This window comes from Falco rusticolus, chromosome 1, assembly GCF_015220075.1.
Source record: "Falco rusticolus isolate bFalRus1 chromosome 1, bFalRus1.pri, whole genome shotgun sequence".
Classification (NCBI taxonomy): Eukaryota; Metazoa; Chordata; class Aves; order Falconiformes; family Falconidae; genus Falco; species Falco rusticolus.
In genome coordinates this window covers 8,748,986-8,773,269 of record NC_051187.1, presented here as the reverse complement: position 1 = coordinate 8,773,269, position 24,284 = coordinate 8,748,986, and the positions used below count along the sequence as shown (strand labels likewise).

The 24,284-nt window shown below is 43.9% G+C and overlaps 1 pseudogene across 1 annotated transcript; it reads left to right on the top strand.

The window, feature by feature from the left end:
* Positions 1–4,217: 4,217 nt before the first annotated feature.
* LOC119157798 lies at positions 4,218–20,622 on the top strand (annotated as a pseudogene). Its single transcript, XR_005107676.1, has 37 exons — positions 4,218–4,421; positions 4,510–4,653; positions 4,747–4,903; positions 5,488–5,515; positions 5,614–5,731; positions 5,811–5,903; positions 6,017–6,080; positions 6,163–6,261; positions 6,366–6,469; positions 6,551–6,689; positions 7,947–8,065; positions 8,145–8,294; positions 8,923–9,093; positions 9,199–9,509; positions 9,864–9,939; positions 11,177–11,477; positions 12,193–12,316; positions 12,402–12,538; positions 12,639–12,894; positions 13,865–14,107; positions 14,212–14,388; positions 14,472–14,617; positions 14,707–14,797; positions 14,886–15,275; positions 15,387–15,513; positions 15,746–15,864; positions 16,141–16,337; positions 16,746–16,929; positions 17,016–17,181; positions 17,354–17,478; positions 17,683–17,991; positions 18,092–18,295; positions 18,970–19,095; positions 19,191–19,361; positions 19,448–19,552; positions 19,793–19,888; positions 20,383–20,622. The product of XR_005107676.1 is annotated as a myosin-1B-like (transcript).
* The last annotated feature ends 3,662 nt before the right edge of the window (positions 20,623–24,284 follow it).

The window sequence follows — 24,284 nt, the reverse complement described above, 5'->3', positions numbered from 1 at the left end:
CTATCTTGAATATGGTGCCTTCCCAGATATTCACCCTAGGAGGTGAAGCAAAATAAAAGATGTCAAACAGACAGAGAGTATGATATACTGCAAGTGTTATCTTTGAACCAGTGTACCCGAATCCAAGTCATCCTCTTTAATTACCATGTGCAGTGTTAAAGAAGTTTCTTCACTGTAGGTACCCTGTAGGAGAGTCTCAGGCATAATCTGAATTAATCAATCTATTCAGTACAGCATCAAGATGCAGCTCGAAATGGGTGCCTCTGGAAAGGGACCCCAAACAAAGAAATTCCTGGGAAATTATACCCTTACAATCCAAGTTTTCCTGCCCCTCATGCAACAGTTCAGTCCAGTAATAATATTGTGGTCTGGAGACATTTTTTCTTTTCTGGGTCTCGTTGTTCTCTCTAGACAGGTCATTTCTTCTCTATCTCTGAGGTTGCAGCTTCTGCCAAAGAGGGTAGTGACCTTCCTTGCTTCCTTATCTCCAGGCACAATCCAGCTCTGGGACCTGCTTTTACTGAAGTAGGCAAAAGTTTCAGTGTCTCTAGGTGAAAGTTCACAGCTTGCAGCCTAAGGCTTCAGCAAATTCAACTAGTAATGCTAAGCAGTTAACTCCAGACAGTTTCAATCTAATATTCCTTAACACAGAGGACCCAAGAAGGAAGCTGAAATACAAAGAATCATTTTGCAGCTACTACTAGACACATAAACGCTGTAGTGTCTGTAGAAGTGGATATTGCCAGGGTCACAGAGAGCCTTAATCAGAATTGAAAGGATGAGAGGCTTCTTGCAGCTCTATGGATTCCAGCTGCTAAGCTTTCAGTTCCTGCACAGCTCAGAAGTCACTGTGTCAACAGCCAAAGGCAAGTTTATCAAAAAACCACAGATCCAACTCAGAGTTAATGTTATGTATCATAGAAAGAACAGTCAAGTCTGTTCTTTGTTAAACAACTATATAATGCATTAGAAGAGGGGGAAATCTATCCTTTCTTTCTCTCCCTTTATCCCATTTTGCATGCTAGAGGATGAATAAGACCTTTCCATTTTCTTCAGTGGTATTTCTACAAGTACTCAGTATTATTTTTCAGACAGAAACTATAAAGCCTCTACATTTATTGTTCAGAAAGACATTGCAGCCTCATAAAAGAATACTTGATCTCAGATGTTTCAGTTGTACATGCAGTGTTGGAAACATACAAAAGTTCTTTAAAGCAGTGAGCTGAGAAGACTGGTCATCCTCTCTGAGCCTTCCTACAGTGCTTCGCCTCCCAGACATTTGAGGGAGAGTGTAAGCCTTCAGAATATGCTACAGCATCACAGTACCTCATCCTAGTTCCATGGAAGAACTTCAAATAGCAGATCACAACTAACTCATTGCAAAAGAAATGACAGCTCTGCAGGTCCCCAAAGGTATTCCCAGACTCTTCATTAATCTCACACTTCTATTATATAGAGCAGCTGGAGTGTTCTACCTGTGTCTTTTCACACTACACCCTTCCCACAAGATATAAATTTTCTGCTGTCTAATGCATATCTATAGCACCAGAGAATATGGCCACACCAGATTCCCTGAAGTGGCCATATCCTTAAAATTCCCCGTGAATTGCTAAAAGCCATGTGAGTGGCTTTTTCCTCCCAATTACTTAATGCATCTCTTCCCAGGTTTACCTAACATTCACCTTCACTGGCAGCTATCATGCTTAGTTTAAAAGCTATCTGCACAGCTATATTTGTTTGTATATAGATAAATTTGCCTGTCTTAAGACACAATACATTGTAATTGGTGTGTTCTTGTTCCTCTATGTAAAGAGCATCCAAAACCTTTGTGAGTTTTGCTTAAACTAATGATTCTTCTTTTGTTTGTGTGTTTTAGAAATGACAAGGCATTTTAAGATTGAGAAAAAAGTTCTTTCTTAATCTAGGTTTGTATTCTCAGGGTGAGGTTTATGTTACTTTTTGTTAACACTTTCTGTTGAATGAGACTTCTGGCAGAATATCTCTACCTGTAATACTGAGGATTTGTGCTGGATTGCTATGAGGGAAAAGTAAGTCATGTCTACATCCTCAGGTTAGAAATGTCAAGACCTGGAGCCTCCCAGGAGTCCCCTAAACTTCTGTGGATTTTGGGTTTGTGCTTGGAGAGGCTGGGGGAGGTGTGTTTGGGTTAAACCCCTTTCTTGCATTTGGTAACTATAGCCACTATCCAAGGTCTCTACAATAACAGCAAATTGGCAAGCTAAGATTGCCAATAAATGTAAAAGACAAAGGATGCAAAATGCCAGTAATCACTGCTAATCTGACATTACCACAACTTTTGCTAGACATACGTCTGAGCAAACCAGCACAGCCAGATATGGAGAACAGCAAAAAAAACCCTTTAAAATTCAATTTAATTTTGTAGCAAAACAGCAATACTTCAGAAGAAGGTGAAATATGTAACAAAATATATGAATCAAGGGGGATAAACAATCCTCTCTTATCTTTTAAAACTAGCCAGCAAAAGGTGAAGGAGCTGTAAATAAGGGCAGTAACACAAGCATTATATGGTTCTGCAAACTTTTGGAATGAGACTATACTGGATTGTTCCTGTGCTTTATTTTCAGAATATTTCAGAATAGAATCTCCCCAAAGCTCTTTGTAATAGTAATCCTTCTCACTACTGCTGAATCCTGAGACACACAAATCTTATATGTCAAACAGCAATTCAGAGTCAGGAGAAGAGAAGCCAACAATTCCAAGTCCCAGTGTCCTGCTCTATTTGCTGGACAGCACTTCCTCCTTTCAGATTCCTAGTCAAAATATTTATAGGAGATTTATTCACATAGCTAGTAAGACTTCAAATATTTCTAAATATATCCATGAGCACGAATGGGAATCATGCACTCAGGCAACTTTGCCAAACAATGCTTTGCCAAAAATTTTTTGACCTAAGAAAGAGGAGGAGGGAGTTGTATGTGCAGACCAGAACCTATAAAAGTGGTGGTAGGACAAACCTGTTCTGTTTCCACAGAAAGCTTCAAGGTAAGAGTATGGAGGGCTGAGTGCTGGCAGAATCCCACTGCATTGCTGTTGCCTGTGGAACTGCTTCAGTTCAAAGGACCGCCTCTATCAATAGAGATTTTCCTCCTGTTTTCAAGTCACTGCCATATTTTTGCCCAGTGACTTACCCTTGAGAGTCTGCGCAAAAATAAGAAGGAAATTGTCATTTTTGTTTTTCAGTATTGACCAGCTTCCAGCCTGAGTGCCAGCTGGTATCACAAGAGGTAAGACTCTGATTTACCTACTCCATAGCAATAGACTTCCAAGATTTTTTTTTTTTTTTTTTTTGTGCAGCTGTATGGGCACTTCCCATACCCCTTTACATCTGTGCATACTAATGCAGTGCAATTCTACCTGAGCTTTATCTAAAAGAGCAAATTTCCTTTCATAAGCGGGTTGAACACATTTGTTTGGTACCTACTGGGAGATAGCTGACCTCTTACCACACAGAACTGTTAACAGGAGATTGCCTGTAAAGACAAACCCAGGAAAGAGAAGATAAATGAACAGCACGTACATAGTTAAGATTTTGTCAAATCCCACTGAGCCATTTTATTGAGAATTTTCCTCTTTTGGTACAAGTTAATCTCAAAGGATCAGCTTGAACTGGAAAAGGAAGAACAACTGGAGAAGCTAAAACTCTGATTTTGAACTAAGGTAAAAGCCTTGCATAGACAATCCACACCTGTGCTTCTGCTTAGTCCATACCTTTTTTTATGTTCCTCCATCTCTAAGATTTATAAAAATTACATGGTCTAATTTGTACAAAAGAGAAAGAATATAAGTGGGATTTCCTAATTCTGATAATGATTTCCCTTGGTATCGCTGCTGTTTTGTAGAGAAAATTTTTATATTGTGCAAATCAATCCAATTTTTCTGTGTAGCCTACGGAATCATTGATAGATTTAAAGAAACGAATGTGTAGAAGGTAATAATGGAGACAAAGTCAAAATAATCTAAATCAAAGACACTTATCTTCTTTAGGTTCTAAACAAGTTAAAGGATATCTAGGGTGAAAAGCAGGTAAGAAAGAGAGGGAGAATGTAAGAATAGGCTGAGCAAAACACTACAGAGAATCAGGTGTGTTGTACAAAGGTACATCTTCCCTCACTCAGAACTGTAGTCTGTCTCTCCGGTTCAGGCCTGTGCCATACTGCGCTCCATAAAGTGCAGCCATGTCATCAGACGCTGAGATGGCCATCTTTGGGGAGGCGGCTCCTTACCTCCGAAAATCGGAAAAGGAAAGAATTGCAGCCCAGAACAAGCCTTTCGATGCCAAGACATCCGTCTTTGTGGTACATGCAAAGGAATCCTATGTGAAAAGCACAATCCAGAGCAAAGAATCAGGGAAAGTCACTGTCAAGACTGAAGGTGGAGAAGTGAGTAAACCGTAAGATTTACAAACAGCATTTGATTCCTGCTCTGGGCTCTTAGCTGGCATGCAGGGACCTTTCTTTCCTCTGACAGACCCTGACCGTGAAGGAAGATCAAATCTTCTCCATGAACCCTCCCAAGTACGACAAGATCGAGGACATGGCCATGATGACCCACCTCCACGAGCCCGCTGTGCTGTACAACCTCAAAGAGCGTTACGCAGCCTGGATGATCTACGTAAGTACCAGCAGCAGCCTGCCTTTGGGCAGCCGGGAGGAACTGCTCTGCCAGGCCAAGTGGGAGCCAACGTGCTGTCTCCCTTCCTCGCAGACCTACTCGGGGCTCTTCTGCGTCACTGTCAACCCCTACAAGTGGCTGCCGGTGTACAACCCGGAGGTGGTGTTGGCCTACCGAGGCAAGAAGCGCCAGGAGGCCCCTCCACACATCTTCTCCATCTCGGACAACGCCTATCAGTTCATGCTGACTGGTGAGTTGCTTGACCTCCCTCACAGCAATCTAAACCAAGAAGGCCCAGTGATCTCACTGCGGTATGTGACAAGCCCAGCTAAAGACACCACAGAGATGTTTGACTGAGAACTTGGTCGATTTATGCAGGAATTAATTTCAAGTGAAACTGACCCAGAAGCATGCATGAGTCAGCACTGTGTATTATTTGCACATTGTTTTAAAAAATTCTACCCTTTCACACTGCAGAAACACTGCTTGACTTTGTTTACTACTTTTTTCCACTGATGGGGAGAAAGAATTATTATTCTATGTAATCCTCTATTTTAGACAAAAATAAACAGTTTGATTAGATTTCCTAATGAGAACTGTGTAAAGAACAAGTAGGTATGAAGCTTTTGAAAAGGACCGCATGCCTCCAACAGCTCTATGCATCCATTTTGGCTTTTATTTTCTGCTGTTGGGATCTTGAAAGAAATCAGGTAGTCTTAGACTACTACTTGTAGACTTGGGAGAAGCCCCGGCTTCCACAGCTTTACTTTTCATTCAGCTCAGTATTACCCAGGTCAACTGCAAACACTGTCTTTCATTCTGTCCCTTTCACAGATCGCGAGAACCAGTCGATCCTGATCACGTACGTACACCCCCTGCTCGGGTCCCTGTGGGGCTGCCCGGTGCCAGGGGACCTCCTGCCTGACCACACACTCTCTGCGTCTCTCTTTGGGTTGACAGCGGAGAATCCGGTGCCGGGAAGACTGTGAACACGAAGCGTGTCATCCAGTACTTTGCAACAATTGCAGCGAGCGGGGATAAGAAGAAGGAAGAGCAGCAGCAGGCAGGCAAAATGCAGGTGAGGTTCTAGGGATGGGAACCTGAAACTATCCAATTTATTTATGAGGTGTATCATGACAATAAGGTTTCTGTGTTAGGGGACACTTGAGGATCAAATCATCAGCGCCAACCCACTGCTGGAGGCCTTTGGAAACGCCAAGACCGTGAGGAACGACAACTCCTCACGCTTTGTAAGTTGTTGCCTGGCACAAAACAACTTCTTCCTTATCAGCGCACTGACTCAGATATTCTCGCAGTCAGGATTGGAAAAATGGATCTCAAGTGAGTTTTCTGCTTCTTTCAGGGCAAATTCATCAGAATCCATTTTGGCGCCACGGGGAAGCTGGCTTCAGCTGACATTGAAACATGTAAGTGACCCTTCTGGCCTGATCCCTCTCCTCCCAGCCTTCCTCAGTTCTTGCGCTCACTCTGTCCTACCGTCCTCGCCAGACCTGCTGGAGAAGTCCAGAGTCACTTTCCAGCTCAAGGCAGAAAGAAGCTACCACATATTCTATCAGATCATGTCCAACAAGAAGCCAGAGCTAATTGGTAGGAAAGATCACTAACTTCTCCAAGCAAGCATCACGCAGCAACACTCCATTCCTTTACGTGCCAATTCCATTTGATCTCTATGTGTTCGATCTTCTTTTCAGAGATGTTGCTCATCACCACCAACCCATATGACTATCAGTATGTGAGTCAAGGTGAGATCACGGTTCCCAGCATTAATGACCAGGAAGAGCTGATGGCCACAGATGTAAGTAACACACAGAAGTGTCCTTAGGCGCACTCTGACCTTTAACAGGCAAGGTACTTACTCTAATGATTCTTCTACCAGAGTGCCATTGACATCCTGGGCTTCACTGCTGATGAGAAGACAGCCATCTACAAGCTGACAGGGGCTGTCATGCACTACGGGAACCTGAAGTTCAAGCAGAAGCAGCGTGAGGAGCAGGCAGAGCCGGACGGCACAGAAGGTACCAGCACAATACACACCACAGCACAGATTATACCAGAGCACTCACTGATACAGGCAGTAATTCAGAGTCAGCATCACAGAACCGCAGCCACAGAACGGTCAGGGCTGGAAGGGACCTCTAGAGATCACCTAGTCCAACCCTCCTGCTAAAGCAGCTTCTCCTAGAGCAGAGCCTGTCCATTTCCCCAGGTGCTGGTATTGTACAATAGAAACATGACCGAAGCAGAGGACTTTGCTGGAAGAGCACAACTCAGTGGAAGATGCAGATTATTCTGAAGCATGCAAACTATGAGGGCCAGTGATTCCGAGAGCACACTGCTGCTATTGGCGGAGGCAGCCAGAAGCAACACAAGCTTTGCTGCTGTGCTGAATGGCAGCTTCCCAGACCCAGCACAGACCTAGGAGCCACCCTGCTCACTGCCTGAAGTTTATGTACCCAGGTCTCATTTATCATCAGCTGTAGTCCCCTCCTAATGGAATTGTTTCCAGGTGGTAGGAAGCCAGAATCCTGAAGCTGCTCTGCTTCAAAGCCCATATTCTGGAGACAGCTCCCAATGCCTCAGCTGAGAGCATCGTGCTGCTGCATTTTACATGGGGGGGTTTAAAGAAGCATCTGCTAATATGGCACCTATGGCTTATATGTTCTACATTTTCTTTTATATAAGCATTCTTTTCTTAAAGAAATCATTTTACATACTGTGCCTGCTGTCAGACTTTGGATTCAGTGGTAAAAGCAATAGGGGAAGATAGAATGCAAACTTTTCTTTGAGCTCGCACTTCCAAAAATAGCCCTTCATCTCATGTGTCTGGCTGTAGATTTGTAAAGTCATAATGCAGACTTTTGCATTCCGATTTCTTTTGTGTGATGCCTTTAAATTTACTTTATCACAAGTCACTGAAACAAACTGCACTGTATTTTCTTCTGATTGGATTTGCAATTATCTGCAAACTTATCATCACACCATGCTGATCTTTCCTTTTACTTTTTAACATGTATTATTGAGAAGTTTGCTCCCTAAATAACTCTAAACTTATTTTTCATTCAAAATTCAAAATAAACTATTAATAGTCGAAGAAAAACCACAAAACATAAATGCTCCATAATTACTGGAGTATGTTGCTTATGACAAACTATATTACTTTTTTATCTTAACTAATCTTTTTATCTGTACTAGAAATGTGTTTTAAAACTTTTTTTAAAGGAACAGTAATGTCTGCTGATACCTTAACAACTGATTTTTTTTTTGGTGTTTAGTGGCTGACAAGGCTGCCTACCTGATGGGTCTGAACTCAGCTGACCTGCTCAAGGCCCTCTGCTACCCCCGAGTCAAAGTTGGGAATGAGTACGTGACCAAGGGTCAAACTGTGCAGCAGGTAACAGAAATCCCTGGTTTTTTGACAAATCCATTGGACTTCCTCTTCTGCTCTACAAGCCTTCTGGTTTTTATTTTAGGTATACAATGCAGTTGGCGCCCTGGCAAAGGCTGTCTTTGAGAAGATGTTCCTGTGGATGGTTATTCGTATCAACCAACAGCTGGATACCAAGCAACCCAGACAGTACTTCATTGGTGTCCTGGACATCGCTGGCTTTGAGATCTTTGATGTAAGGCCAGTGTTTTATTACCATGCTTTGAGAAGTAACACTTTTATCTGCCAAAGTACTTAAGATGGAATTATGCCTTCCCGCCCCGCCCCCCCCCCCCCAAGAAATCATTTGATCCTTTCATCTAAAGCATCATGATTCCCACAGGTTTTTAATTGAGTATAGGCTTTTGAGTTGCACATATGCCAATGGAAATCCATAAATGCATCTTTTGACTGATTTCAAACAGTAGACTAAACATGGCATTTGGTACCTAATGCAGAGACGCCAGATCCATAGATGTAATTTGTGCTTAGAAGACTTGGGACATGCTTTGAAATCAGCATTTGGAAATGTTGGAAAACTATTATGTTGTGGAGCCTCCTCTAACTAAATTAGGGCAGTCTAGTATATATCAAAACTGACAAGTCTGAAATATTAAAGTGACATAAGCATCTAGAGATCATAAACATATAGAAAATATTTAGCTTGACAAAAGAGACAAACTGACAGAAATTCCAAAATCCTGGCTAAGCGAAGAAGGAACACTTGCAGATCCCCCTGTAACTTGGTACAAAGAGCCAGCATGTTCTTAATCCTTAGCTTTCTAAATTTACATTAACAGGAATCATTTTTTGTAATTCTGCAGTTCAACAGCCTGGAGCAGCTGTGCATCAACTTCACCAACGAGAAACTGCAACAGTTCTTCAACCACCACATGTTCGTGCTGGAGCAGGAGGAGTACAAGAAGGAAGGAATTGAATGGGAGTTCATTGACTTTGGGATGGACCTGGCTGCCTGCATTGAGCTCATTGAGAAGGTAGAGAGAATCTTTCTGTTTCAGGGAAGCACATTTCTTTCATGGTCATTTATTTTAGTCCAGTCATTCTTAATAAAATGACACATTATCGTTGAATTCTCCCAGCCCATGGGCATCTTCTCCATCCTGGAAGAGGAGTGCATGTTCCCCAAGGCAACTGACACCTCTTTCAAGAACAAGCTCTACGACCAGCACCTGGGCAAGTCCAACAACTTCCAGAAGCCCAAGCCTGCCAAAGGCAAGGCTGAGGCCCACTTCTCCCTGGTGCACTATGCTGGCACGGTGGACTATAACATCACTGGCTGGCTTGACAAGAACAAGGACCCCCTGAATGAAACTGTTGTGGGGCTGTACCAGAAATCATCAATGAAGACACTGGCCTTACTCTTTGCCTCTGCTGGAGGAGAGGCAGGTCAGTTCTGTGAAATTCTTTTTTTCATTTTTATTTAATGACTACCAGAGGCATAAATATCAGCTTGGGTGTTCTAAAGAAAACACATGTAATACAGATTCTCCCATGGTTTGAATTTATTAATAAAGGAAAAGATCAAATGTATTTCAGGCCTTCTCCTCAGCCATGATAACCCCTTTCATTATCGCACACATTTGTTCCCGTATTCCTTTAGACTGAGTGTTGACTCTGTTTCCCGCTGCAACCTAGCTCCCTTTTTTAGCATGATAGATACATATAAACGAGCTTCTTGCAGTCTTATAGAGAAAAAATTTACAAATCAAAGTTTTGAAACCATCTTTTTTCGGTATTCAGAGAGTAGTGGTGGTGGTGGTGGCAAGAAAGGAGGCAAGAAGAAGGGTTCTTCTTTCCAGACTGTATCAGCTCTTTTCAGGGTAAGTACATAAATCATACTATCTATTTTTTTCCTTTTTTTTTTTTTAAGTTAAAGACTGTGAAACCTCACACTAACTCCAACAAGGCAGGTTTACTGCACCTATTAACAGTTTTCTGCATCAAGACCATCTTTTCAGTTATTCATAAATAAGCTGACTGTAAGTCAGCTGAGGCCAGCTGAGGAAGGTACAACTTGATCTGAGCTTTCTTGATACGTTGGAAAAAGTGCTTAGGTCAGCTCTTCCTCCTCTCCCTCTGCCTTGGGAAGACAATGGTGGATACAACTACCTGCCTCAGGGGATCACAAGTCTGGATCAACAAATACAAATGGATGGGCATTTGCACATGGTAATACATAACATATAATACATAACACGTAAGTGTTTGCACATGATTATACATATGAAGTCAAGGCAATAGAGAAACACCAAGGCCACTTACCTTTCCACCAATGGGCAGAGCTTAAGGCAGGTGGAAACAGTCATGTTTCAGAACCAGTGGCATCCTGCTACTAACTGGCATACTGAAGTTTTTCACACTGTGAAAGAGGTAAGTTTCTTAGCAGCTCCAAACCAGGGCTAAACTGAGAACTGTTAGGACCTAGCTAGTAAAAGTGATTGCTAAAATCAGAGATAGTTCATGGGTTTCCTTCTAAAAACACTAGGACGGGGTGCTGTAGGACTTGCCACTCAAGCCTTTTCTCTACAACTTGTGACCCCATTGTCACAAACAAGGAGTTTTTCTTGTCTTCTGCTCAACCTTTGTCAAATATATCTTCACAAGTAGCACCTAATGCCATTAAGCTTCTATTTCCTAGCCTTCTCTGCACTTGTTCCTTGTCCCTCTTCCCTTTTGTCCTATTTTTGATTTAATTTCTGTTCCCATCAATAGTCAGTGTCTACCACAGACTGAGAATCTGGTGATTACAAAGTATCATCTCTCATTCAGAATTATGCCTTTTGCCACAGACTTCTGGTCACTATTCACCATAGGTGTCCTATTCACCATAGGTGTCCTGTCTGAGTGGATGTGTCCCTCAGTCTCTTGAAAACACATTACACATGCTTGTGACTTTCTTTCACGCTCAAGACTTAAAGGCAGAAGAAAACTCAAATTAGAATGATTATAGGTGTAAACAGTGAATCTATTATTGCTTTTCAACACTTTACTCACATCTGACGATGTACCTGCAGAGGTACCATTTGTTAATGAAAATCTTTGCTTATGAACCCACAGGAGAACCTGAACAAGCTGATGACCAATCTACGGAGCACTCACCCACATTTTGTGCGCTGTATCATCCCCAATGAAACAAAAACACCTGGTAAGAACCTCAAATAGACAGAAATCACAGTGTGATGCAGGCATTAGTCTCTATGCTTTATCATTAAGTATCAAATAATTGTCTTATTTGCTTAGGTGCCATGGAGCATGAACTGGTGCTACACCAGCTGCGCTGCAATGGTGTGCTGGAAGGGATCAGAATTTGCAGGAAGGGATTCCCCAGCAGAATCCTCTATGCAGACTTCAAACAAAGGTCAGTCTCTTTGCTGGTCTCCATTCTGTCTTTACTGCATAAGTAGTACATCTCAACTATTTTAACATTGGTGGTTATTTTTTTATACCAATTCTATCTGATTATAACTGAAAGAAGGAGGAAATGTTGGACCGTATAACCAAAGGCAACATGAGTGGCTAGCAAAAGAGAAACTGTTGGAAATGAAGAGAGAAGTCAGATGTCCTCACTGACTGCTGTTCATCAAACAGCTGAACTTTGCCAGTGTATTTCAATATGGAAGCACAATGAAGCTACAAAAGCCAAAGCTTAAAAAATTAAAAAATGCAGATTGGGATATGGCTACAACACGTTCTCAGGCAAAAATTGGAAACTCAGAGTGCTTTGGCCATTGTATCAGCTCCAAGTTTCAGGGGCAGATGCTTTCTTCCTATGCATCTAATGGCAACATTTCTCTCTAGCAATTTACTACAACATAGTGAAAAAGAAACCAGACTGAAATGGCTGGAGATCAGTGTCCTCTTTTCATCTATGACTGATTACCTAAAGACAGAAAAAGTTTACTTAGTTTTGTTACCATCAGATTAGGACTTCATTATAACCATGTCTTTGAACAAGGGATGGAATTCCAACTTCCTCAGCCTCATTTGTCTGCAAAGACTGCTGTTAATTTCAGGAAACATTATAACCTTATGACTTGAGATTGTCTTCATTAATATTTCCTTTCATTCCACAGATACAAGGTGCTTAATGCCAGCGCTATCCCAGAGGGACAGTTCATTGACAGCAAGAAGGCTTCTGAGAAGCTGCTTGGGTCAATCGATGTGGATCACACCCAGTACAAATTTGGCCACACCAAGGTACAAGCCCTCCTTGACTCACTCACAGCATGTCTGTGCTTTGCTCTGCCTGACAGTGACGGGCTGCAACATTCCCTTTCTCAAGGTCTTCTTCAAAGCTGGGCTGCTGGGACTCCTGGAGGAGATGAGGGATGAGAAGCTGGCACAGCTCATCACCCGCACACAGGCCAGGTGCAGGGGCTTCCTGATGAGAGTGGAGTACCAGAGAATGGTGGAGAGGAGGTAGACATTCCCCAGCTTCACTTAAACCCCTGAACTTGGGGGAAACTGTTGGCACTCATCATACTGAAGATATTCAATGTGCGCTTTAATTGTGCTTCAGGGAGTCCATCTTCTGCATCCAGTACAACGTTCGTGCATTCATGAACGTGAAGCACTGGCCCTGGATGAAGCTGTACTTCAAGATCAAGCCCTTGCTGAAGAGTGCAGAGTCTGAGAAGGAGATGGCCAACATGAAGGAAGAGTTTGAGAAAACCAAGGAAGAGCTTGCAAAGTCTGAGGCAAAGAGGAAGGAGCTGGAGGAGAAAATGGTGAAACTGGTGCAGGAAAAAAACGATCTGCAGCTCCAGGTGCAGTCGGTGAGTATTATTAGTGTATTTCTTCCAGAGGTAAATTAATTAGGTCTAAATCCTCTCCCATAATACAGAATTCCCACACTACATACTAAATTGCCTTAGGAAACATTTTAATCTGAATCACTAATTGTAAAATTCAGACCACTCAGTGTCAACATTACAATATGAGGTTTTAAATTGGGAGCGACTTTCAAAGTTTCTGTGCCTGCAGGTATATTTCTCCATGCAAGCTCACAATATAAGGTCCAACTGTAGTCACTACACAGTTGGTACACACAGTTAACAGAGTCTGAGGAGCAATTCCATTGAATACTTACCAGGTTTTTAATCAGTTGCCTAACTAAATGATCCTTCTGTTGTTTCTTAGGATACATGGTATCTCACCTGTCCTCCTGCAGCTACTATTCCAGGAAGACACAAATACCCTCGTCATTCTAACTGTCAGCCCTATGTGTGTCTTCAATGCCCTTTGGAAGATCAAAAGATTTGGCAACATTTACACAGTGCTCTTCTGTCTTTTAGTGTCTACTTTGCAGCTTCAAAATAAAGTCAGGTTCAAGTTGAAACCACCATATCTAGATTATGTTCCGATTTATCTGGAACAAAGAAGGTGGATTCAAAGTCAGTCATGCCAAGAAGAGCTTTTACAGATGCAAAACAAAAAAGATCTGTCCACAATTATATTCAGTTATTAACTCTCAAGGAACATAATCAAAATCCTTAGTAAAAAAAGTATTTTCAGCTATATAGACATGTTATCTATAAACCCAGCAATAGACAATACTTGATTAGAGTAAAAAAATTAAATAGAACAAAACCCTACTCTGATTTAAAAGAGGCTGTACACAAATAATTCTGCAGAAGATAATAAAAAGTAATTCCAAGTTTCTTCTCTCAGCAGTAAATACCACTTTTTCTATGCAGTTTTTCCTAGAACATGACATGAGCAAACAAAACTATGTTTCTCTAACAGGAAGCTGATGCTTTGGCTGATGCTGAGGAAAGGTGTGACCAGCTCATCAAAACCAAAATCCAGCTGGAAGCCAAAATTAAGGAGGTGACTGAAAGGGCTGAGGATGAGGAGGAAATCAATGCTGAGCTGACAGCCAAGAAGAGAAAACTGGAGGATGAATGTTCAGAGCTCAAGAAAGATATTGATGACCTGGAGTTAACGTTGGCCAAGGTTGAGAAGGAAAAACATGCCACTGAAAACAAGGTATGAGGCAGAACCTGTCACCCCTACTCCAGAAAAGAGCATGTGCTGTTACAGGACTTCTGCATCTACTTCCTTTATTTACACTTGCTCTCTACTTCTCAAAGGTGAAAAACCTCACAGAGGAGATGGCAGCCCTGGACGAGACCATTGCCAAGCTGACTAAAGAGAAGAAAGCCCTCCAAGAGGCCCATCAGCAGACACTGGATGACCTGCAGGCAGAGGAGGACAAAGTCAATACGCTGACCAAAGCTAAGACCAAGCTGGAGCAGCAAGTGGACGATGTAAGCACGGTTGTCCAGAAGAACAGGGCGGGTATAGATTATAGAACTGGCTGGTAGAGCACTGATGGTTATCTTCTATTCAGCTGGAAGGGTCCCTGGAGCAAGAGAAGAAACTGCGCATGGACCTTGAGAGAGCTAAGAGGAAACTCGAAGGAGACCTGAAGCTGGCCCATGACAGCATCATGGATTTGGAAAACGACAAGCAGCAGCTGGATGAGAAACTGAAGAAGTAAGCGTGGCTGTGGGGCACCAGACTGTGGGGCTGGTGCGCTTGGCGGGTTTTTGCTCAGACGCTAACACAGTTTGCTTTGCCCAAAGGAAAGACTTTGAAATCAGCCAGATCCAGAGCAAAATTGAGGATGAGCAAGCCCTGGGCATGCAGTTACAGAAGAAGATCAAGGAGCTGCAGGCAAGTGTCTGGCCCTTCCCCTCTCTCAGCCAGTCTCAGGTCGGGAAGGAGGAGGGCATGGGTGCGAAGGGTGCCTAATGTTCCCCAGGCTCGTATTGAGGAGCTGGAGGAGGAAATTGAGGCAGAGCGAACCTCTCGGGCAAAAGCCGAGAAGCATCGGGCTGACCTGTCGAGGGAGCTAGAGGAGATCAGCGAGCGCCTGGAAGAAGCCGGAGGGGCTACCGCCGCTCAGATTGAGATGAACAAGAAGCGTGAGGCAGAATTTCAGAAGATGCGTCGCGACCTGGAGGAGGCCACGCTGCAGCACGAAGCCACGGCTGCGGCCCTGCGCAAGAAGCACGCGGACAGCACCGCTGAGCTTGGGGAGCAGATCGACAACCTGCAGCGAGTGAAGCAGAAGCTGGAGAAGGAGAAGAGTGAGCTCAAGATGGAGATTGACGACTTGGCCAGTAACATGGAGTCTGTCTCCAAAGCCAAGGTACAGAAATACCTTATAGGTTTTTCTGACCAACAGAATTCTATACAATACAACATCTGCCACCTGCTGTTATTAAGAGTGTGGATGGTTAACCCCTCCCCTTCTGTACAGGCAAGTCTGGAAAAGATGTGTCACACACTGGAAGATCAACTAAGTGAGATTAAGACAAAAGAAGAGGAGCATCAGCGCATGATTAATGACCTCAGTGCTCAAAGAGCTCGTCTGCAGACAGAATCAGGTAAGACATACACATCTGTGATGTGCAAATTAATAGCGTCAGAGAGGTAATGCAGAAAAGACCATCCTGCGTATAAGGTCTTTCAGACATGCTTTGTCTATACTGTAATGGAAATACATGAAATGGGATCATAAGCTTCAGTAAGGTCTGCTATCTTCTTTTACACGCCCATATGTCCAAAATACTGTCATCAATAGCAATAAAAGGCTTGTGTATCTGCAAACTTTTCCAGGTGAATATTCACGACAGGTGGAGGAGAAAGATGCTCTGATTTCACAGCTGTCAAGAGGCAAGCAAGCTTTCACTCAACAAATCGAGGAAATCAAGAGGCACCTAGAGGAAGAGATAAAGGTGAGAAGGCTTCGTCATAAACATATGAAATCACAGAATCAACAAGATGAGAGAGAGAAAAAAAACACTTAGGTAACTCAGTGCAGGTCTTATGTTAGCTTTGCTCCCCCAGCCTTGCAGCCTATGCACTAATTTTTTTGCAGATTCCCAGGTCTTACTCTCTCACTCAGTAGCTTGCACTCCCTCCCACCAGAATAACCCAGTGTCTATCAACACTGCAGTCAGCCTTCCCAGGATATTTCTATTCATTCTTGCACCACGCGTTTTTTCTCCCAGGCCAAGAACGCGCTGGCCCACGCCTTGCAGTCTGCTCGCCACGACTGTGACCTGCTGCGGGAGCAATACGAGGAGGAGCAGGAAGCCAAGGGGGAGCTGCAGCGCGCCCTGTCCAAGGCCAACAGCGAAGTGGCCCAGTGGAGAACCAAATACGAGACGGACGCTATTCAGCGCACGGAGGAGCTGGAGGAGGCCAAGTACGTGGGAAGCGGGATGTCAAACGGCTGGAGAAGACTGAGGCTGTCAAGGGAAAGTGGAGTCTCTGGGAGTGGGTTACGACAGGGGTGGGACAAAGGCAGGGATCTGTTGTCTTTGTGGTAGAGGGGTCAGAGGGAGAGACAGGAAAGCGTGCTGTGGAAAAAGTGCAAACTGGAAGGACAAACGTAGCCCTTAGGGCTAGAAATGCGGAACCAGGCTGAATACTCCTTAGGTGCTAGGACACAGAGTGACAGAACCTGTAGGCAGCATGCAGTCTTGGAACAGAAAAAACACTGTGAAAGGCACTGGGCTCAGAGCCCCCAGAAGCGGCCAGCTGCCCTCTCACCGAAGTACAAAATGGGCTGCCCTCTGGTCTCTGACCTGGAGCTGTACTTATCTCCCCCCAGGAAGAAGCTGGCCCAGCGCCTGCAGGAAGCAGAGGAACACGTTGAAGCTGTGAATGCCAAATGTGCCTCCCTGGAGAAGACAAAGCAGAGGCTGCAGAATGAAGTGGAGGACCTGATGATTGATGTGGAGCGATCAAATGCTGCCTGCGCAGCTCTGGATAAGAAGCAGAAGAACTTTGACAAGGTCTTGTGGGCTCCAGCCCTGGGGTTCCTGGGCAGAGCGTCCCCTCCCGATTGCCACATCCACGCTCACGTGCCGTTTCCCTTCAGATCCTGGCAGAATGGAAGCAGAAGTATGAGGAAACGCAGGCTGAGCTGGAGGCCTCCCAGAAGGAGGCTCGCTCCCTCAGCACGGAGCTCTTTAAGATGAAGAATGCCTACGAGGAGTCCCTGGACCACCTGGAAACGCTGAAGCGTGAGAACAAGAACTTGCAGCGTAAGTCCCTGGCCCTCTGCTCCTGGCTGGGCTTTCCCACTGTCCACCACTACCCACCGCTCCACAGGGGTCTGTGCCTGCGTGTCTGCAAAGATGCCCGTCACCTTGGTGCGGCAGGACCCTTCCCGTTCTGCTCCGTGCCTGACCGTGCCGTTGGCCTTTGCTCCCACAGAGGAGATCGCTGACCTCACAGAGCAGATTGCAGAGGGAGGCAAGGCCATTCATGAGCTGGAGAAAGCCAAGAAGCAGATTGAGCAGGAGAAATCTGAACTCCAGGCCTCGCTGGAGGAAGCTGAGGTACACAGCATTACTTATGGCTCTCTTACATGTCTTGGATCTCTGTCTCGTTGTAAACACTGCGGAGTCATTGCCAGGCACAGGAGGAAAAGAGTGTTTGTATAAAAGCGTGGCAATATTATCTAAACCTGGCATTCCTTTATACTCAGGGCTTCGGGGTCAACATTTGTCTTATGAAAAGTATTCCTGTTCACTCTTTCTCAGGCGTCCCTTGAACATGAAGAGGGGAAGATCTTGCGCCTCCAGCTTGAGCTCAACCAGGTGAAGTCTGAGATTGACAGGAAGATAGCCGAGAAAGATGAGGAGATTGACCAGATGAAGAGGAACCACCTCAGAATTGTGGAGTCCATGCAGAGCACCCTGGACGCTGAGATCAGGAGCAGGAATGAGGCCCTGCGGCTGAAGAAGAAGATGGAGGGAGACCTGAATGAAATGGAGATCCAGCTGAGCCATGCCAACCGCGTGGCTGCAGAGGCACAAAAGAACCTGAGAAACACGCAGGCTGTGCTCAAGGTCTGTTCAGCAAAGCAACAGGGAGAGAAATGACGTCTCTGACAATTCTGGTGCACAAGCGCATGCTGCCACCTTGCCATTTCTCTTGTCCCTTTTACAGGATACCCAGATACACTTGGACGATGCTCTGAGGACGCAGGAGGACCTGAAGGAGCAGGTGGCCATGGTGGAGCGCCGAGCAAACCTGCTGCAGGCTGAAATTGAGGAGCTGCGGGCAGCCCTGGAGCAGACGGAGCGGTCAAGGAAGGTGGCTGAGCAGGAACTGATGGATGCAAGTGAGCGTGTGCAGCTCCTCCATACCCAGGTCAGTGTATAAATATGTTTAGTATTTATACTTGTGTTCCATATATATAAAATAACTGAAGACTGGCTGAACTGTAACACTGTTTTGTAAAATGCATTGTAATTTTCATAATATGTATAACAAATTATAGAAGTTACTTTTCAGTTTCAGGTGTAATATGGATTTCATTTAACTACACAGTACAGATACCTTATAAGCAATAAATTCAGAGAGATACATTGAGGTTCTTACTCTACAACTTAAGTTCAATAGCTTTCACATTTGCATTTGTGACTGTAAATTCAAAATTAGGTTGAACATCAACAAAATAGGAATGCACAAATCCTGCCATTAACATTTAATAATGTCATTATAAGTGTTTTATAGCACCAATTAAAACTTTTACTGCCAGTAGATTGAAAGTGGTAAGGAAGGACTATGTCTTTTTTCTTTATAAGTCTAAACTTCTCTTTCTTTTGACTGAGGAAGTGTAAGAAAGGGTTTTGAGGAGGATGCTGCTGAAATACATCACAGCTGAGAAATTAACAGCTACCACAGCAGCTCTTTTACAACAGAATCCCATGTGACTGGAGGCAGAATTTAATAGTAAAAAGCCAACATTTATGCAATGTAATGACATTGATACATTATTGCAAGTTAACAAAAAGAATTCTGATGTTGATACTTTTCAACAGAACACCAGCTTGATCAACACCAAGAAGAAGCTGGAGACAGACATTACCCAAATCCAGAGTGAAATGGAGGATACGATCCAGGAAGCCCGCAATGCTGAAGAGAAGGCCAAGAAGGCCATCACAGATGTGAGTTGGGGGCTCCCTTCAGTGCCGATGGTGGGAGTAATTTCCCTCACATGGTCTCCAGCCCCACAATGGCTTTGACCCTTTGCTCTCATCAGGCAGCCATGATGGCAGAAGAGCTGAAGAAGGAGCAGGACACCAGCGCCCACCTGGAGAGGATGAAGAAGAACCTGGACCAGACGGTGAAGGACCTGCAGCACCGTCTGGATGAGGCCGAGCAGCTGGCTCTGAAGGGAGGCAAGAAGCAAATCCAGAAGCTGGAGGCCAGAGTGCGTGGGGCTTTTCTTTGTGCATGAGTGAGCACGCCACGTTAGCAGCCAGCAGGGAAGCTCCAAAGATGGGCTTCTCGTTGCAGGTGCGGGAGCTGGAAGGGGAGGTGGATGCTGAGCAGAAGCGCAGCGCTGAAGCCGTGAAGGGCATGCGCAAGTACGAGAGGAGGGTGAAGGAGCTGACCTACCAGGTAAGGCAGGAGGCTTCTTTGTGTTGACACACTCTTCTTCCAGGATGTCGAAATGTTGGTACTTTACCTCCCAGAGGGCTTTCTTTCTATACATCAGTCAGTGACACGTTTAACAGGATTTTGACTTCTGTCCTCCTGGACAGCAGTGCTCCATAAGAAATGTTACTCCATCTTTTTCACATTTATGGAATGTAGAGGAAAAGGCTAACGAGGGCTTCTCTTAATTGCCATTCTCTGTAGTCTGAGGAGGACCGGAAGAATATTCTCAGGCTGCAGGATCTGGTGGACAAGCTGCAAATGAAGGTGAAATCCTACAAGAGACAAGCTGAGGAGGCTGTAAGTATCACTCTGACCAAGGTCAGACTTCCTTCTGATGGTGGTGGAATTCGATGTTGGTGTTTTCTTCTGTCCATCTTATTAAAAAGTTGACTGTTTTGATGCATTTGCTGCTGCAAAACAGTGGGGAATGTTCTGGGTTTGGAAGGAACTGTACTTCCCCAGCTCCATTTGTTTTGCCGTAAGCCTCACTTACTGCCTCTCTCCCTTCCTACCCTACCCTGAGTGTTAGAAGATCCTGCTAGTCTGCCTGTTCAGGACTCTGCCTTGAACTCTGCCTAGACTATGTTGTGTGAAATGTGGCCATGGTCTTTTTGACACTCAGATGTTCTTTTCTCTTCTGGCACACTTAGTGCCTTGAGCAGCTTCTTACCTGGGTTTTTAACCTGCCCTGCTTCTGCAGCTGTGGCATTTAAATTTTTTTTTGTCCAGTTTTCAGATTTTTAATGTCCATACACTGCCTATTTTTTTCACAACTCACTCTCCCCACACAGGAGGAGCTGTCCAATGTCAACCTCTCCAAGTTCCGCAAGATCCAGCACGAGCTGGAGGAAGCCGAGGAGCGGGCTGACATTGCAGAGTCGCAGGTCAACAAGCTCCGAGTGAAGAGCCGTGAGTTTCATGGCAAGAAGATAGCAGAGGAGGAATGAGGATTCCAAGGCGAAAAAGTGACCTGAGGCATGCATAAAATGTAAATCTCTGTGTTGCTTTCTTCTGTAATTATCATTTATGTCTCTGTAATAAAAACAGTAGAGACCTTTACATATGATCAGTGATCAGCGTGTGTTATTCTAACACTCATTATTTTTGTAGTACATGTACACAGTTCATGTTTTCATTTTAAAGTATATTAAACAGCAATACATATTTACATTTTTAAAAATGCATGAAGAATAATAAAAATTATATAGATTCACTATTCATCTTGTAATGAGATGTAAGCAATTATTTGATAGAGTAAAACTACATTATTTCAAGTTATTTTGATGAATCTTAGGGAAAAAAAAAGAAGAAAAAAACAAAAAAAGATAAAGGAAAAAAGAAAAGGAAAGGGGATTCCGGCAACATTTTTTTTCTTAAATTTATATATTATTTTTATTAATTGAAAATGTTGATTGTTTGGTTAGGTTTCAGCGTGTGAGAAACTCAAATTTCTACTTTGATTCAGGAGACTGATGTTCATTCCAAGTATTGACAAGCACTCAAACCACTGTAGTGAGATAGTGGCATGAAGACAAACCCTCACTGTCTTTCTCAGAAGCTGTTTTGTTTCCCATGTAGCACAAAATGATAGCCAGTTCACAGGCAGGGTGACTGACAAGAATCCACAGGTAAAAGACTATGGAAGAAAGAATAGCTAAGGCTGCAGACTCCTAGACATGGGTAAAATAGTATTTCATGGACAACTGAAAGATAATTGAACATATATTAAGACGGATAAAGGTGATGAAGTGTTTTCTTTTTTTCATTGTAGATAAAATATAAAGAAGTCATTTCACAGATAAAAATAACAAGTTTAAGTGAAATTGCTTTCAAGAATTGTGACAGTTTCTACTGAGGTATTAACATGGTATCAGGAAAGTCTGCTACACTTACCAGAGACTAGATTTCAATATGGATAGGTATTTCTGTATTACAAAAAAGAGAAACAATTCTGGAGTTGTTGATTCAGTTTAAAAGAAGGGATACACAGATACTACTTAAATCACCTTTTTAGACAGTAAGGAAAATTTTTAACATAACAATTGATGGACATAAAAGTTTAGAATGTAAGAGGTGCAGCAACTATCAACAGTGGATAAAGTCTGTTGATGTCCTTGTGTTTAAAAACCACCTTCTATAGAAATCAAACCATGTTTCATAATGAAAATCATGTTCAGGGTGAGATTCACCTGCCATATCTTGACACAGGTAGACACCTATGGAAGAGCTGGCCTCATCTCACTGCTTTATTTCACTGTTCCCTGCATGCACACTTGCTGTAGGAGACCTGCAAAAGAGCTCTGTGAAAAGCAAACATACAGGGTTTTCTATATTCTCTGCAGTCTGACATGCACAAACAATTTGTCTCTGCTTGGACATCAAGAGGGATGGAAAAGTATCTGCCTCTCCTGGAGGAGCAGGGCCAGGAGAAGGCAGTCCTGTGTTAGAAGGAGTCCCTGATGAAAGATGTGTTGTGGAAATGGAAGAAAGATAGAACAGGTGTTCTCTGACAGGTCAAGCCCAACCAGCCAGTGTTGCGCCAGCAGCCCTGGGAGAAGATGAACTGTTAGGTACAGAATACTGCTTTCCTCATCTGTCTGTAAAGAAGAGAGATCAGTCATGCACCCACACTAATCTTTACAGATCTAAATCTCTGGAAGGACCCTATGATTAAGAACACTACAAGAGATGCCCCTGAACAAGATCCCCAAATGCATTGAAATCCCCAAATACAATAACATAAGGAAATGGAAAATGTTCTTTTCTTAAGAACGGATTATTCATCCAAACCATAACATTTTGTGCTAAACTGAATTAGACATTCAACATTAACATGTTGACTGCAAATGCAACATAAGATAAAGTACAGCACTGATTGTGTAAGGCGTCTAACTAGTGATCACACTTTACAGACAGGTAAGTAAATTAGATGGTTTGGAAATACATTCATTGCATCTAGGGGCTCTGGTAAATTAGAAGTGAAGCTGTATAGGGACTGCTGTTACTGCTAAATAAATTTGATTTTGCTAAGCCACAGCGAGAGAGAGCGTGAGATTCATTTTGTTGGTATTTTTGGCATATGTGACAAGCTTTAGCAGCTACCTCAAACGTGCTGTTTATTTAAAGCAAGTGCTTGACATCTTTTGCCATCCCACAATTGTTAATCCCCAGGCGACCTTCATGTGTCCTTTTTGGATATCTTTTCTAACCCTCCAGCCAGCCTTCATGTGCTGTAAGAAACCACTGCCCTCAAATACTAAGGGTTCTTAATAAAACATGCAAATAACGCTTGGGCAACAAGATAGGTGGAATTAGGAAGGGACAATAATCCATTCATTTTGGAAATGGCAGTGCAGGACCCACCATACCTGAGTGTCTCTGGTGCTTTTAGCACTCCTGAACCCTTCAGGTGATTGTGGCACCCTTTGTACAAGCAGCAACCAGCTCCCCTGTGACACTGGTGATGCTAAACACAACTCACCTGCAGTGAGAAGCATCGCCCACCGCAGGGTTTGTAAGCATGCTAACACATGCCCTGCTCTTCTAAGGGTTCATCAGAGACCTCCATTAATACATCACAGGTTTTGGTACTGGCCACATTTCAGGAAGGGTGGCAGGGGGTGAACAAGCTGTTCTGGCTAATGCACTTATTCATTTGGCCACGCACTAGGAAAGACAGCGTGCTTATCTGCTGCAGGGCACCAGCTCGGCTCCTGAGCTCAGGGACTCTCAGGGGAAGCGTGTGGGGAGGCAGGCCGGTGAATGCCAGCTATGAGCTGGTTTTAAAGCCCCTTTCAGCAGTCTGTTCTGCTCTCCGGGAATTCCAGTAGTTCCCTTTCTCCTTTCACTATTTTTTTCAGCCTCGGAACACCCTGCTTTGCCCCTGGTGCCTCACCGCCAGCGCCTGCCCGAGCTCTGCCCTGGTGTCCTCAGCCATGGCGCAGCCTGCCACAGGCCAGGGCTGGCTCAGGGCTCCACCAGCCACCTCAGGGCCCTGCCAGCACCGGGCCTGCCCTTGTGGCAGCGCTGTACAGCAGCATGGATGCTGGTCACACTGCTGCAGCCCCACAGACTGTCCCCACTGTGGCACCTGCCTCTGGGTCTTCAGCCCAGCCATCACACCCGTCTGCATCCCCTGCGGGGGGACAGCAGGATGAGGGACGGGAGCATGGGGTGAGCCTGTTGGAGGTAGGGGATGAATATTGTGCATGATACTTATTTAATCCTTTCTTCTACCAGTCAGAAATAACGTTGCCTGTGTAGTACTAGTGGTGGCAGACAGGAAAGTATCAGTGGCATCGGTAGACCCCCAGACAGCTTACGGAGTATACCTGAAATGGGAGATAATTTATTTTGTCCTCTATATGCATTTATTCTTTTTTTCTGGAATGTATCATATATAATCTAGTCTTTATGCCCTCCCAGTTGCAGTAGCTTGCTTAGTGAACGTTCAGCAGCGATCAGTTGCAATGGCTCTGTGGCTGACGCTTACCAGGGATTACTGTTTATCATTGCTGACTTCCTGGAAAGCTGCATTGTTAGCCCAAACTGAACATGTCATAAAGGTAAAGCACAAACTAGTTATAATACAAAGGGGAAATTTTCATCAGCATAGTTTTTGCAATTGTGCTCAACAAGCAAAACTTGTCCTTTGTAAGTGCCCAAACATTTTCCTTTTGAAGAAGCCACCGTC